Genomic DNA, 16,344 nt, shown 5'->3' on the forward strand with positions numbered 1-16,344 from the left:
AATAATAGGTTCACAGCAAAATTGAGCAGAATGTATAAAGATTTCCTATGTATCACCTGTCTCCATATACACACAATCTCCCCGACTGTCAACATCTTACACTAGAGGGGTTCATTTGTTATAATCATTGAACCTACATTGACACATCATAATCACCCAAACCCATAGTTTACATTAGAGTTCACTTTTAGTGTCATGCATTCTATGAGTCTGGACACATGTGTGACGAAATGTATCCACCATTAAAGTACCATACAGAATAGTTTCACTGCTTTAAAAATCCTGTCCTCTGCCTATTGATCCCTCCCTTGCCCATAACTCCTGGTAACCACTGATCTTTTTGCTCTGTCCGTAGTTTTGCCTTTTCCAGAATGTCTTACAGTGGAATCATGTAGTTATGTGCCTTTTTCATATTGTCTTCTTTCACTTAGTAATATGCATTTGAGGTTCCTCATGCCTTTCCATGAGTCTGATAGTTCACTGAATAATATTCCATTGACTGGACGTACCACACTTTATTTATCCATTCACCTACTAAGGGACATCTTGGTTGCTTACAAGTTTTGGTATGAGAAAACTGAAGTGCAGAGTGGTTATCCAAAATCATACAGTCATTGGGGCGCCTGGGTGGCGCAGTCGGTTGAGCGTCCGACTTCAGCCAGGTCACGACCTCGCCGTCCGTGAGTTAGAGCCCCGCGTCAGGCTCTGGGCTGATGGCTCAGAGCCTGGAGCCTGTTTCCGATTCTGTGTCTCCCTCTCTCTCTGCCCCTCCCCCGTTCATGCTCTGTCTCTCTCTGTCCCAAAAATAAATAAACGTTGAAAAAAAAATTTTTTTTAAAAAAACAAAATCATACAGTCATAAGTGGCAGGTCTGGGACTCAAACCTAGGTCTTATTCCAGAAGTCACGAACTTTCCATTCTTCTGTTGGAGTGTCTCTACAAAACTATGCCCCTTTAGAGCTCACTGCTTTGTCTTGTTCTGGTGTCTAGCTTAGAATTCTCTTCCTTCCCTCTCTGTTTATCATATTTAACTCAAAGTCTGTCTTGTGGGACCTTCCCCTCTCCTCTCTTCCCCACTCCGGGCGAGGTATTCATTAGTTGTTTCTCTGTGTCTCCACTGTGAGTTCCTTGCATTAAAGATCTTATGGAAATTCTCACTGAGGAACATTCCAAAGTAAGATCCCAAACTAAGATGCAAGCATTTGTAACCAGGTGGCTAAGAACTAATTATCTTGGGCATTAAGGATTTAAGGGAGGATTTTTCTTTGGGGGGGTGGTTCTTGGAGCCATGAAGACACTCCCTTGGGGTGGGGTATGCTTTCCCTCAAGTCAAGAGAGAGAAGCTTTAGGGATATCTCATGGGGACCTTAACATATCTGTCCTACAGTTTGGGAGACATAGTAGGCTGACATCTGAATCATGAATACAAAACCTAAAGAGTACGAAGATGGCCCAAATGGCCTGGACTTGCAGAGTAGAAAGCTGCATGCTCATAAATGTCTGGGCAAGGATTCATGTGTACTTTCTATGGATTATATATGGGTCATATAGGAAAAGTGGGCATGGGGTGACTTAGAGCTTGCCCTAGAGACCATCTAGAGAGCAATGGGGCCTCATCAGGAGAAAACTGGAGGTAGACAACTTAACATCTGGAGTTGCAAGAGATCAGTGGAACAGAGTTGCAGGTAAGGGGTTCCCCAGTGATAAGGGCAGGAAGAATCACCAAAGAAAGCACCAAAATGGAAAGAGTAAACTTTAAAATGCCTTTCAATGGGAATTCAAGCTGGTGCAGCCACTCTGGAATACAGTATGGAGGTTCCTCAAAAAACTAAAAATAGAACTACCCTATGACCCAGCAATTGCACTACTAGGTATTTATCCAAGGGATACAGGTGTGCTGTTTCGAAGGGACACATGCACCCCAATGTTTATAGCAGCACTGTCAACAATAGCCAAAGTATGGAAAGAGCCCAAATGTCCATCGATGGATGAATGGATAAAGAAGATGTGGTATATGTATACAACGGAGTATTACTCGGCAATCAAAAAGAATGAAATCTTGCCATTTGCAACTACATGGATGGAACTGGAGGGTATTATGCTAACTGAAATTAGTCAATCAGAGAAAGTAAAAAATCATAGGACTTCACTCATATGAGGACTTTAAGAGACAAAACAGATGAACCGAAGGAAAGGGAAACAAAAATAATATAAAAACAGGGAAGGGGACAAAACAGAAGAGACTCATAAATATGGAGAACAAACAGAGGGTTACTGGAGGAGGTGTGGGAGGGAGGTGGGCTAAACGGGTAAGGGGCATTAAGGAATCTACTCCTGAAATCATTGTTGCACTATATGCTAACTAATTTGGATGTAAATTAAAAAATAATAATAATAAACAAAAGAAAAAAAATAAAATGCCTTTCAAGCCTGGAGAGCACTGCTGCTAGAATGTTGTAGAAGCACCAGCCAAATAACTACATTCCTGCCCTGCCTGCCCCTCACCTCTCCCCGCTGAAGCAAGTCTCGTTGGCTGCAGATTTCCTACCCATAGCAAACGCAAGCTGGAGAGCAAGGAAGAGAAGCCTCCATGGAAGTCACATTTCAGAATAAGAGTTTTGATCATTGTAATCACTGAATTGAGATTGTATTTGTGTTAGTTTTCTATTGCCCCATAGCATTATTATCATAAACCACTGCTTAAAGCAATACCCATGTAGTAGCTTACCATTAGTTCTAAAGGCCAGAAGTCTAGAATGGCATGGCTGGGCTCTGCTCAGGGCCTCATGAGGCTGAAGTTAATATGTCAATGGGCTGAGTTATCCAAGAGTTCTAGGGGGGAAATCCACATTCAATCTTACTCAAATTGTTGGAAGAATCCAGTTCCTTATGGTCTTATGACTCAGGTCTGAATTTTCTCGATGGCTTTTGCCTGGAGGTCACCCTCAGCATTCTCCCTCAGGTCCTGTCTATGTGGCCAACTTATCCTCAAGGCAACAATGGTATATCAAATCCTTCTCATGCTTTGAATCTCTGACTTCCTTCTTTGGGACAAACTGGAGAAAACACTCTGCTTTTAAAGGGCTTGTGTGATTAGGTTAGGACCACCCAAATAATCTCCAAATCTTAAGGTCAACTGTGGCATGTAACATAACCTATTCATCAGAGTAAAACCATTGAAACCACAATGCTGGTGATTATTAAGAATGTGTGCAAGGCAGGGGGAAGGGGACATCTTGGGGGACACCTTAGATTCTTCTACAGTATTACAACCCAAAATAATACTAGGACTTTTTACTATCTTGAGGATACTAGAAAAGTCATAAGAGTGCCTAACATTTCTCCAGGATCAGGAAAAGACCTATTATGCTAAAAAGCAGGTTTAAAGGGATTGTGAGAGACCCCTTTGCAACAGTATTCTTGTTCAGTGCAAAGACTGTCACTGCATCACCCCTCCCAAGTTAGCACTAATTCAATCTGTGTCTTGGGATAAGAAAATGTTTCACCATCTGCCCTCCCCTCTAGAACTTTAGGGATTTGAAGGAAAAGACCAAGGCTTGTTCAATTTTATGTCTTCCAGAACTGGGCACAGAGCAAAAGCTCATGGTTTGTTGAAAGAATGCATGAATGAGTTAAGCAAATGAGAACCATTTGCAACAGTAGTAAAACTGTGACTCCCTTCTGGCCTTCCCTGAGAGCCTTTAGAGGTAAGCCATTAAAGAGCTGCCCTTGGGAAACATTTTTAACAGGATTATGCCTGCATACTATACATTTGCTGATATTTGCTCCCTATTAGGCCAAAATAAATCTCCTTCTTCATGTAGGACAAGAGGAGGATGGGAAGAGGGGGCAGGCAGGGCAGACCCTTTCACTTCTTCCTCCCTTACTTGGGCTGGGCCTGTTAAGTGGCAGCTGTAACCATTCTAGTCTGTGTCTAAGAGAGACAGGCTTAAATGTCGGCAATGCAGAGACTGAGGGGTGTTGGACCTCCATAACATTTTATAGGTGGGCCTGACTGTTGAGTTTTGGACAGGTGAGACCTTAAAAATCATGCCATTTATCGAGTCCTTACTGTGTTCCCAGTTCTGTGCTTTGGGTCCACTTTTCATGAATTCTCTTACTTCACATCCAGCACTTCAACAAATGTAAATTAATATCTACACTTTACTATATGTGGAAACTGAGGCTCAGAGAGACTGAAGAACTTGCCAAAGTCACACAGTTAGTGGCAGAGTCAGGAGTACAACCAAAGCCGCGTGACTCCCAGAATCCACAGGCTTAACTACATCACTTACATAGATTCCCTTTACGTGGCTCTTATTTCTCACCCTCCCTAAAGGTTACCCCAGAACCTCTGCCTCCATCCCAGGGGCCCCATTTGCTTGCCTGAGAATCACCAACCTTTTGGCCCTGTCTGCAAAATGAGAGCAATCCTTACTTACCTGCTAGCAGTCAGCTGAGTCCAACAAATACTTTTTGCTTCCTTCGTTTACGTTCACACAATTTCCTGGACATATCTCAGCCACCACACTTAACCACATGCATGACACATGTTATTTCCCAGGACCTATGTCATTGTCAGACACATAATAGGTATGCATATTAATTAGGGTAGAGGTGAGGCTGCTGTAACAACAAAGACACCTAAAAATGCAGTTCATTCCTTTCTTATGTGACACTTCAGGAGGTAGTCAAAGATGTATGGTGGCTTAACAGTACTGAGACTCAGGTTCTTTCTGTCTCATTGCTCTGAAATCTTCAATAAGAACTACCATCGCATGATCTAAGATGGTATATTCGTTTCCTATCTCTGCTGAAACAAATTACCAAAACTCAGTGGTTTAAAACAACACACACTAATCGTGAGCGCTGAGAAGTGCATGGAATCTTGAATCATTATATTGCACATCAGAAACCAATATAATACTGTATATTACTCATACTTGAATAAAAAAAAGTGAATGAATGAATGAATAAATAAAGCACATACTTACTATCTTATAATTGTGGTGATTAGAAGTCTGAAGTGGGTCTTACAAAGGCTAAGATTAAGGTGCTGGCAGACCAGTGTTCCTTCTGAAGGCTCTAGAGGAGAATTGTTTCTTCACCTTTTCCAGCTTCTAGAAGCTACCTCATTCCTTGGCTCATGGCCCCATCACTCTGATCACTGCTTCTATAATCACATTTTCTTCTCTAGCTCTGACTCTCCTGCCTCCCTTTTTTCCTTTAACGACTCTTTTGATTACATTGGGCTCACTTAGATAATCCAGAATAATCTCTCCATCAAGATCCTTAATTTTAACACATCTGCAAAGCCCTTTATACCAGGTAAGGAAACATATCCATATGTTCTGGGGATTAGAAGATGGACATCTTTGGTGGACCATCATTCTACTACCAATGGCTACTCCAGCCCCTGCCATTTACCCACAGTCCAACCAATGAGGAAGAAGAAAGGAAAAGTATAACAAAGAAGTTACATACAAATCATTTCCACTCATACCACATTGACTAGAACTTTCTCATAGGGCTACAGCTAGCTGCGAGGAAATCTGGAAAATGTCGTCTTCTGCTAGATGACCGTGCTGCCAGCTAAAAATGATATCAGTATGTTTTTTAAAAAAGAAAAGGGGTGCCTGGGTGGCATAGTCGGTTGGGTGTCCGGCTTTGGCTCAGGTCATGATCTCACAGTTCCTGAGTTCAAGCCCCACATCTGGCTCTGTGCTGACAGCTCAGAGCCTGCTTCGGATTCTGTGTCTCTGTCTCTCTCTGCCCCTCCCCCACTTGCACTCTGTCTCTCTCTCTCTCTCTCTCAAAAATGAATGTTAAAAAAAATTTTTTTACAATTATTTTTTATTTTTTAAATTTTTTTTAATGTTTATTTATTTTTGAGACAGAGATACACAGAGCATGAATGGGGGAAGGGCAGAGAGAGAGGGAGACACAGAATCAGAAACAGGCTCCAGGCTCTGAGCCATCAGCCCAGAGTGCGACGCGGGGCTCGAACTCACGGACTGTGAGATCGTGACCTGAGCTGAAGTCGGACGCCTAACCGACTGAGCCACCCAGGCGCCCCTATTTTATTTTTTAATATGAAATTTATTGTCAAATTGGTTTCCATACAACACCCAGTGCTCATCCCAAAAGGTGCCCTCCTCAATACCCATCACCCACCCCCCCTCCCTCCCACCCCCCATCAACCCTCAGTTTGTTCTCAGTTTTTAAGTCTCTTATGCTTTGGCTCTCTCCCTCTCTAACCTCTTTTTTTCCTTCCCCTCCCCCATGGACTTCTGTTAAGTTTCTCAGGATCCACATAAGAGTGAAAACATATGGTATCTGCCTTTCTCTGTATGACTTATTTCACTTAGTATAACACTCTCCAGTTCCATCCACGTTGCTACAAAAGGCCATATTTCATTCTTTCTCATTGCCACATAGTATTCCATTGTGTATATAAACCACAATTTCTTTGTACCCCAATGTTTATAGCAGTACTCTCAACAATAGCCAAATTATGGAAAGAGACTAAATGTCCATCAACTGATGAATGGATAAGGAAAAAAAATTTTGTTAATAAAAAGTGAAAAAAAACACGACTACACTACTGGGATACAATAAAGGAGAAAAAAAAAAAACTCTAGAGTGTAAGGACTCTGCAGGACAAACAACTCTGTTGTTGTTGTTTTTCCCCAATAAATAAATTGCAAAGGAGAAAGATATGGAAGAGGAACTTTTACATGTAAAGGGGCTTAAAAGATTAACAATCACAATGTGTAGGCCCTATTTGTATCCTGATTCAAACAAACAAACAAACAAACAAAAATATTTGTGAGATAATTGGAAATTTGATTACTAATTGAATATTTTATTGTATGAGGAGTTACATACTATTAATTTTATTCATATTCTAAAGGTATGTACTTATGTTAAAAAATCTCTTCTCTTTATTTTATTTTATTTTTTTTTAATTTTTTTTTTCAACGTTTATTTATTTTTGGGACAGAGAGAGACAGAGCATGAACGGGGGAGGGGCAGGGAGAGAGGGAGACACAGAATCGGAAACAGGCTCCAGGCTCTGAGCCATCAACCCAGAGCCTGACGCGGGGCTCGAATTCACGGACCGCGAGATCGTGACCTGGCTGAAGTCAGACGCTTAACCAACTGCGCCACCCAGGCGCCCCAGAAATCTCTTCTCTTTTAGAAAATATAATCAAATATACACAATTGAAATGCTATAATGTCTGAAATATGTTCAAAATCACAAGAGGGGAAGAAGCAGGCAGGACACTGACAGGTCAGGTCAAGTTTAGACACTGGCTAGTGGCTGTCAGAGCTGGTAGTGGGCTTATTATACTATTGTGTCTATGCCTATGTTTGAAACTCTTTACAATAGAGAGTGAAAAAAGGAGGTTTGGCTGAGAAGGGAAGAAGAGGCAGAGGAGGGGCCGAATGGACAAGAGCAAATGTGATGGGCCCAGGAAGGCCCCAAGACCAAGTGTCTGTTTCCACCCGTGTTCTCACCACTTCCTTTCCTCTCTCTAGTTCCTGGACAAGACTACTATAAGCCCACATCCCAAAATAGCTAAGGAAGGACTGGGAGGCCCAAGACCCATGAGCCAGATAAGTTGAAGGTCTTATACCAAGGCAGAGGTGCCTACTTCTTGACCACAGATAAACCAAAACAGCCCCGGCCCCTGGTGATCCTCGATTTGCCTTCATCTACCACAGGTGGGGATGTCTTTGCTTCAAGGGCATGAGGTAGGGCAGGTTCATCCTGGATATAAAGGGGCCTCAAAGAAGTCATCAAGTCCATTCCCCTGTCTCCAAGGCTGGGCTTCCTAGATTGGCTTGGTATATAGAGCCAAGAGACCAACATTTCCATCCCAGAGCCTTCATGGCTAAGCTTATACATATCCTGGGAAAATTGCCTAGAACCCTGCCTAGAGCCCTACACTATATAAAGAAGATAAATGTCATCGCTAGTGTTGGAGCAGGGGAGAGACACTGGCCACTGAGATGTGGGCTCTGCTGGGCTTCAGTCTTCTCTGGGGATGCCTTCCACAAACTGCCTTCTCTGGCCCCTCCCAGCCCCCACCCCCTGGCCCTGCCTGCACCAGCTTCTCTGCATCTGTCATCAGCCAGCTCTGCTCCCCTTGGGCCAAGCTTTGTTTGGGGGCGACTGGCAGGCTGCCCATGTGCACAGTGGAGGCAGTGACACCTGCTGCTGCAGACAAATACTTCGCAGGCTTCAAGGTTACCCATACTTCCAGCCACCTCACCATGGTCCCCACTTCCGAGAGGTCCAGACCCCAGAATAACCAGGCCAGGACCCCCACTGCCCCAGCCCCGCTCCACCCACAGCTTGCTCCTAGCATCTCTCCAAAGGGAGAGCAAGCAAGGCAAGAATAATCTCCAAGCTCTTACCATGCACCATGAGACAGGCTCCTCACAAGTACGCCACACGCCTCAGCATATTGAATCCTTATGACCCTACAAGATAGGTGCTGGGACTGGTCACATTTTACAGCTGTGGGAAAATTGACCCTCAGAGACAGAAAGTGACTTACCCAAGGTAAGTAAAAAGGTCAGAGCCAGCATTTGAGTTCAGGTCTCTCTGACCCTTAAGTCCAGTAGAGATGCCTGGAAACACAGCCTGAGGCTCTGGTGACCCAGTATCCGCGTCAGGCAAGATCAGCTCCATGTTCTCCAAGGGCAAGCTCAGACAGGGCCCGAGAGAGATTAAGCTGCCTATCTTCTGGAGAGGACAAACTGTGACATTCATGGTTCCCCAGTGCTCCTTGGGGCAGGGACCTTCCTGTTAACTACCTCTCCGGTCTGGAGAATAGCTTCTGCATCACATGCTGAGCCCTAGTCTCTCTCTCAGGCGACCCCTGCTTCTGTGCTGGGCCGGGTGAGCAGGTGGAAGGACAGGCCTCTCCCTCTGTGCTGAGAAGGGGGGCCCAAGACAGAGGCTGGGAGGTCAGGGAGACGCAAGGGCCTCGGCAAGCCCCTACCTCAATGTGAGTGGAGCCAGGAGTCCAATGCTTCCATCCTTCGTGTGGAGAAAGTGAGATCTAGGCAGGGCGTGGAAGGGCTCACAGAGGATCACAACGCAGCACACAGCCACTGCGGTGAAAACTCTGGTCTTTGGACTCAGTCCAGGCTCTCTCCACTGCACAACATTGCCGTCCGGTCCCTGCAATCCCTCCTCACGCCACCCTCTACCCTTGACTTAGTTTGTTTTGCCTGGAAAGCTAGTGAGCTTCACCTCAAACAGAGCCCATTTACCCCACTGGGGGCATGGGACAGCAGTTCCCAAATGACCAAAGGAACCCCAGACACAGGGTCAGCCACACAGGAATATCCGATCGTATGTTGCCATGCCTTCTGGCCTTTGCTCATGCTCTTCTCTAGCCCGGCATGCTTTTCCTCCAGTTCTCCCACTGGGCACTCCTGTTCGTCCTTCAGTACCCAAGAAGAAGGATATCAGTAGGTCCTTCTTGGGAAAGTCTTCTCAGTGATCCACATGAGAGTTAGTTGTCCCCTCTGGGTATTCCCACAGGATGTTTTGATGATTCATTCATGGGTCTCCCTCTCCCCACTAGGTGGAGCTCCCAGAAGCTAGGGGTCCTGTACGCACCGCCTAGCTTGAAGCCCGGGAACAGAGTGGGTACTTAATGAGCACTTGAGGAATGGTAAGAAGGTAGACCTGTTGAGGTACATGGGCCATAAATCACCTTTCCAAACCAGAGGGGAAGCAGCAAATCCAGGGAGGCTTCATGGGGGTGGCAGGACAGGATGTAGGACAAAGGCAGATGACAGGTGTCCCAGGCAGCCTGGGTATCAGTCATGAAGCCCCTGCCCTCTGTCCCTCCGCCAGGAAACTCCTGTCCTGGCTGCTACTGTCCAGGGATGGGCAGGTTTGGGGAAGAGAGTGAGGCCTCCTCAAGGCTCCCGACCTCTGCTCAGAGGCGTGTGGCTGGGGCAGCTGCTGGGGGCAGCAGCTGGTGTCTGTCCCTGGAGCCCAACGGCTGCGTGTGCCTTAATCCCAGCTCCTTGGAGCCCCCCAGGCTGGCAGGTGGGCTGATTAGACAGAAAGGAGGCAGTGGGAATGGGGTGGGGAGCTGAGGCCCCCCCCCAGACCCCCACAGCTGCCCACTGGATCCTGCCACATGGACCATCCCTATCACCGGTTCTTTCCTCAGCCCTTACATGGAGGCCTGGCCTTTTCTAAGCGGGAAGATTCAGCTTAGAAAAGTTCAAACTAGAAACCACGAAGGTGTGGATGCCACAGCCAATATGCCCCCTAGTGTCCTCTTCTGGATAGAGTGGGGAACATCCAGGCGCATAGGTGGAGGCAAGGGGTCACGTTTGGCCCAAGGTGTGGATACGCTTGACACAGAATACGAAGTAGTGTGTGACACAGGTGTGGTATACATGGAGTGAGGGGTGTGTAATGTGTGTGAGGGGACATAGTGTGAGAGGTTTGCATAGTATGGAAGGTGCGTCTGTACGTGGGATATACTCACCCAGGGGCGCCTGGGTGGCTCAGTCGGTTGAGCGTCCGACTTCGGCTCAGGTCACGATCTCGCAGTCTGTGAGTTCGAGCCCCACGTTGGGCTCTGCACTGACAGCTCGGAGCCCGGAGCCTGCTTCCGATTCTGTGTCTCCCTCTCTCTCTGTCCCTCCCCTGCTCATGCTCTGTCTCTGTCTCAAAAATAAATAAACATTAAAAAAAAAATTTTTTTTTAAAGGGCATGATGGTGTGGGAAGGAGGGCAGGCAGTCCTTCCACAGAAATGCACTTGTCAGCTCCCCTGTGGGCCCAGACACTAGAACCTTGGGACGACTTCCTGTGGAGTGCCACAGCCAGAGGAGACAAGGGACATCCTTCTGCTCTTGGCAAACCCGTATGTGCATAAAGTAGAAGGTGACTTAGAGAGGCCTTCCGTCATCCCTTCTTCTGCACCCAAACCGTCTTACCTGAAAGACAAAGTGCAGGTTAAAATCACATTTTAAAAATGTGGTTTTTGTTCAGTGGAGGTGGTAAACTCTCCACTAACTGGCTCTCCTCACCCCAAGAACCTGATGCCCTCAGGCTGGCAGAATCAGTACCTTCATGGACCCCGCCTCCCTTGACACCTTCTGCCTTGACACTTTGGTCATTAAGCCATTGTCACCGTATTTGTGTTGCTTAGTAAGACTCAGTAAGCTTGTATGTTAGACCACAGCAACCTGGGCCTTCAAAGACTGGGGAAAGGCTTTCATTATGTGAAGAATATGTTTGAGGGAGAGACTTTGGATGAGTGAACTCCTCAGTTCTTCCCATAAGTCAGGCAGTAAGTGATTCTTTTTTTTTTTTCTTCACGTTTTATTTTTGAGAGAGAGAGAGAGGAGGGAAGGGGCAGAGAGAGGGGGGGGACAGGGGATCCAAAGCGGGCTCTGCGCTGACAGCAGAGAGTCTGATGCAGGGCTTGAACTCACGAGGTGTGAGATTATGACCTGAGCCAAAGTCAGAGGTTTACCTGAGCCCCCCAGGTGCCTCAGGCATCAGGTCATTCTTAATTTAAGCCTCAGCGTTCCCTGCTTCTGTCAAATAGTCTGGGCTCCTGAGAACTTCCCTCACCTGGCTTCTTAGTCCCTGGGGAAGGACCTGGCGGTGAGAGGTAGACATGGACAGTGAAGTGTGCACGGAGTGAGGTACACGCGGCATGTGGGGCCCAGCAGAGTGAACAGCTGTGCAAGCCACGAAGTCTTCCCCGACAATGCCAAGCTCACATCAGGTCCATCCCGTGCCCTGCACCCCCTCCTTGTGCACATAGTACATTGTATGCATGAAGCATCTCACCCTCACCTCACCCTGTGAATCATCCAAGCCATCCAAGCCACCTTCAAACCCCATCTCATTCAGCCCACGCAGCACCAGACATTCAGGCCACGGGTTTCTAGAACAGGAGCCAAACCTGTCTTGTCCTCCATAGAATCCCCTGCTTCTGACAGGGGCAACTGTCCCAAAGAAGGTGCTTCATAATGATTTGTTCTCTCTACCTGGAACCTTCTGTCCCAAAAGGGCACATGCCTCACCCCCACAACCTTCCTTTACCTCTTTGCTCAAATGTTACCTTGTCAACCCGACCACTCAAATTCTGCAACCAGGCCTGTCCTGGCACCCGAGTCCTGCTCACCCTGCTCTGCTTCTAATATTTTTCCCCTGCAGTTTCCCCTGTACCTTCTAACGTACCCCATGATCTACTTCTTAGTGTGTCGTCTATTGTTTACTCCTGGTCTTGCCTGTTAGAATGTCAGCTCCGCAAGGGCAAGGGACTCTGTCTGTTTTGTTCTCTGCTATGTTCCCAGCACTTGGCATAGACCATGAGAGGAATGAATATTTGTTGAATAAGTGAATGGATCAGAGAGGACAATGACAGGGGGCATATGACCTCCCCCCTCAGCATACACCCAACCCCACACAGCCACACCCTGCCTCCTGGGCCCCGGGGGCCTATACATGACAGTTGTCCCCCTGTTTCCTCCCCCTCCATGGGTGCTCCTTTACTCCAACTCCACTTTATCTGCTAGGCTCCCAAGCCCTGATTGTAAGTGGAAGGTTGGGGAGTGAAGAAACTCAGGGACCCTGGCCCTGAGCCTGGGGCCACGTCTGTACCCTCCTGACCAACCCAGGCTGACCCCAGGGCAGGATTCATACCCAAGTGGTAGGCAGCTTCAGGCTTTGCCAGGGAGCAAGGTTGGCAGGGGACAGAAGGGGTGCTCAGGGTGGATCCAAGAACAGGAAAGGAGAGACTAGGGATAGAAAGGGAACCTGGGGCTGGCCCAGCCCCACCTGGCCAGCTTATGTTTTCACCCGTGGCCCTGTGGCACCCCCAACTCCCAGCCAGATATGCAGCCTATGCCAGTGAGGGGGAGAGGCCACAGGTCCAGCGTGGGCAGTGGCAGAGTACATGAAGACCAGGGCAGGTGCAGGCTGGATTGGGTTTCCAGAGGCTATATATAGAGAGAGAGAGCTGCTGGGAGCCCTGGGGCCGGCCGCTCCCTGAGGGTGCAACCCTGTGGGGCTCAGCCAGGCCTGCATTCCTACCCAGGGCCAGCTCTCCATTTATAGCCCCAGGCAGGCAGGCAGGCAGGCAAGAGAGCTGAGGAGGGTGGACTGGAAAGGGTGGAGGGAGAAAAGCCTAGGGATCCCTCCCTTCCCACCTGCTGCCAAAGGAGCTCCTCGTTGTGAAGACCAGAGAACCAAGGGCGGGGGCTCACTTGCCCACCAGTATGCTCGGCCCTGAGTCGGAGAGGGAGGGTGCTGGGGGATGCCTCCTTGGGTAGTTCCCTCAGCCCCTTGCCTCTGGCTTCCCCCAGAACAAGTCCAGCACTCGTGTCCTCAAGGGCCACCCTTGACTGGACTCAACGCCTATAAGGGTTTGGACTCTCTCCATTTTCAGACCTGTCCTTTTCCCCCTCCCTGGCCCCAACCCAGCTCTAAGACTATAAAAGGGCACCAGTTCCGAGGGCAGACATGCTTCTCTCTGCTCTTCGGGCAGCAGGGATGGGATGGTGGTATTGGCAAACTTCTCCCTGAGGATGTGGTATCACAACAAGGAGAGTGACCCCAGTCAGGCGTGAGGCCAGCCTGGAAGGTCTGTAACAGTCACTGAGTCCAGTGATTCCCAAACTCCTCAAGCAGCAGGAGCTCCGTAACAAACTAAATCCCACTTGGAAGTCTGATGGAAAAGCGGCAGTGCACCCCCAGGGTGTGCGTGCTTCCTGATTACTGAACAAAATAAAGCTACAAATCAAGTTTAAAACTGCGAAAGCAGTTCAGATTTCGAAGCCACAAGTGGTAATATGTTAAATGTTTCGTAAGTTTGAACACACATTTACTTATCATAAAGGCGCCTTGATGATGGCCCCAAGGTGGTTCTTATGAAAGCAAAACACAAAACACAAAGTTGTATTCTTTTATTTTGTTTTTTAATTTTTTTGCTGTTTATTTTTTGAGAGAGAGAGAGAGCGAGCAAGGAAGGGGTAGAGACAGAGGGAGACACAGAATCCGAAACAGGCTCCAGGCTCCGAGCTGTCAGCATAGAGCCCGACGCTGGGCTTGAACACATGGACCAAAAGATCATGACCTGAGCTGAAGTCGTAGGCTTAACCGACTGAGCCACCCAGGCTCCCCAAAGCTGTAATCTTTTAAGTCTTAGCATTAAATGTATCTCTGTGGTTGTTTTTCTGTTTCTTTTGTTTGCTTGCTTGAGAAAAAATTAGATCTGCTCAGGCTTGAGAAAAATTTAGATTTGCATAGATAAGCGATTCGAGGAGCTCACCTGGAAATCTCAGGGTACTCTAGCATCAAATGATTTGCTTCATTACTTCATTCATCCAACAAGTATTTATTGAGGACCTGTGTGCCAGGCATTCTGCTGCTGCTGCTGGAACAAGTAGGAAGAAATATAGGTTTTGGTCTAAATCACTAATATAATAATTATTTGCATTTCTCATTGTGGGTACGTAAGGCAAATGAAAAGACTCAAGCTTGTAGTCAGTGCCAAATCTATAGCACACTATTAAGATATTGCAGCAGGCCATGTGTCAGGCCCACAAATGGGCCTGAGTCTTGCCTGGGAAGAGCGAGTGCCACCCAGCATGTATGTTTAATTATGTATGTGACTGTCGAGCTCAGAAGAAATACAACCATCCTCGTTAATGACGTGTTTCAGGAAACTCAAATACATGCGTAGAGATTCAAAGGGCACGAGGCCACCCATTCATTCATTCCACATTTATCAAGTTCCTACTATGTGACAGCCACTGTGATGGTTTCTGGAGACGCCACGGGGAACAAAACGTGTTTGCCTTCCTGGGCCTAAGTCCATCAATGAGCGAATTAAGAAGGTAATTAAAGAGTGGCGGTGCTAAGAAGGAAATGAGCAGAGTGATGTGACCCAGCCACCTGAGAGAAGATGGACAGAGACATCCCCAGGAAGTAACGTTTCAGTGGAGACCTGACATAGGAAAAGCCGCTGATCCTGGGAGGAGCCTGAGAGAGTGCTATAAGCCAAAAGTTCAAGGCTCTGAGGCCAGATTGAGCTCTCAGTGTTGAAAAGACAGGAAAGGAGCTCAGACGGGAACGGGGTGATCAAAAGGGATGGTGGCTCCAGATGAAATTGGAGAGATGGGCTGAAGCCAACTCATGTAGGACCTTACAGGCTAGTGTAAGAAGATGAGATTTTATTCTAAACGCAACCAAGAAGCTCTTAGGGAGTTTTAAAGCGGGAAAGGGATATCATCTCATTTACATGTTTAAAGGATTACTCAGGCTGCTGTATAGTGCACAGATTATGCTGGGACAAGAGTGGAAGTAAGGAGAGCAGCCAGGAGGCTATGGTGGCCATCCAGGCCAGCAGAGTGGCAGCTTAGTCCAGGATGGTGGCATTGGGGACACGGAGACTCTCATATCTCAGTGGGCAGGTCTTCCCCCTGCCCAGACTTCCCCTCTGGAACTCCAACTTCATAAAGCCCCTGCCTACCTGATGTCTCCACCTGGATGTTGAATGCCCATCTCAAATTTTGCCCCAACTTGGACTCTTGAACTGCCACCTGCAAGCCTGCTGTTCCGCAACTCCATTCTTCCTAGAGTCATCCTCAACTCCTCTCTTGTCTCCCTGCCTAAATTCAATCTTGAATAAATCTTGCTGGCTCCATCTTCAAAATGTATTGGGAATTTAACCACTTCTCACCATCTCCTCTGCTGGTACCCAAATGTAAACCACCATCACTATCACTTGGGTCATTACCATAGCCTCCTGATGGTCTCCCTCATTCTGCCTTTGCTTTCCATATCCAGTACGCTCCTGTTAAAATGAAAATCAGATGGTAACTTTCTTCTCTTCCGCTCAGTTCTCCAGTGGCTTTCCATCTCAGAATTCAACTACTTTGTCCCTCTCTGACTCCATCTCCTTCTACTCTCCCACTTGCTCGATCCACTCCAGACATAATAGCCTCCTTGCTGTACTTATTAAATATTGCCAACACAGCCCTGCCTAGGACCTTTGCACATGCTCTTCCTTCTATCTGACTTTTCTGCCTTCACTTCATTCTAGTCTCTGTTCAAATATAATCAGCCCAGAGAGGCCTTCCCTGACCACTCCATACAATAAAACAATCTTCATCACTTTTCTTCCTTGCCTTGCTTCATTTTTCCCATAGAACTTAAAACTTCCTGACATCACATATTTCTTGCTTATTTGTTTACTATCGGTCTCCCTACCCTACAGTGTATGCACCATGAGAGCAGTCATGGTTTTATTCGTTGTTGTATCCCCCAATACCTAAATCA

The sequence above is a fragment of the Prionailurus bengalensis genome, chromosome D1 (assembly GCF_016509475.1).
Source record: "Prionailurus bengalensis isolate Pbe53 chromosome D1, Fcat_Pben_1.1_paternal_pri, whole genome shotgun sequence".
NCBI classification, from domain to species: Eukaryota; Metazoa; Chordata; class Mammalia; order Carnivora; family Felidae; genus Prionailurus; species Prionailurus bengalensis.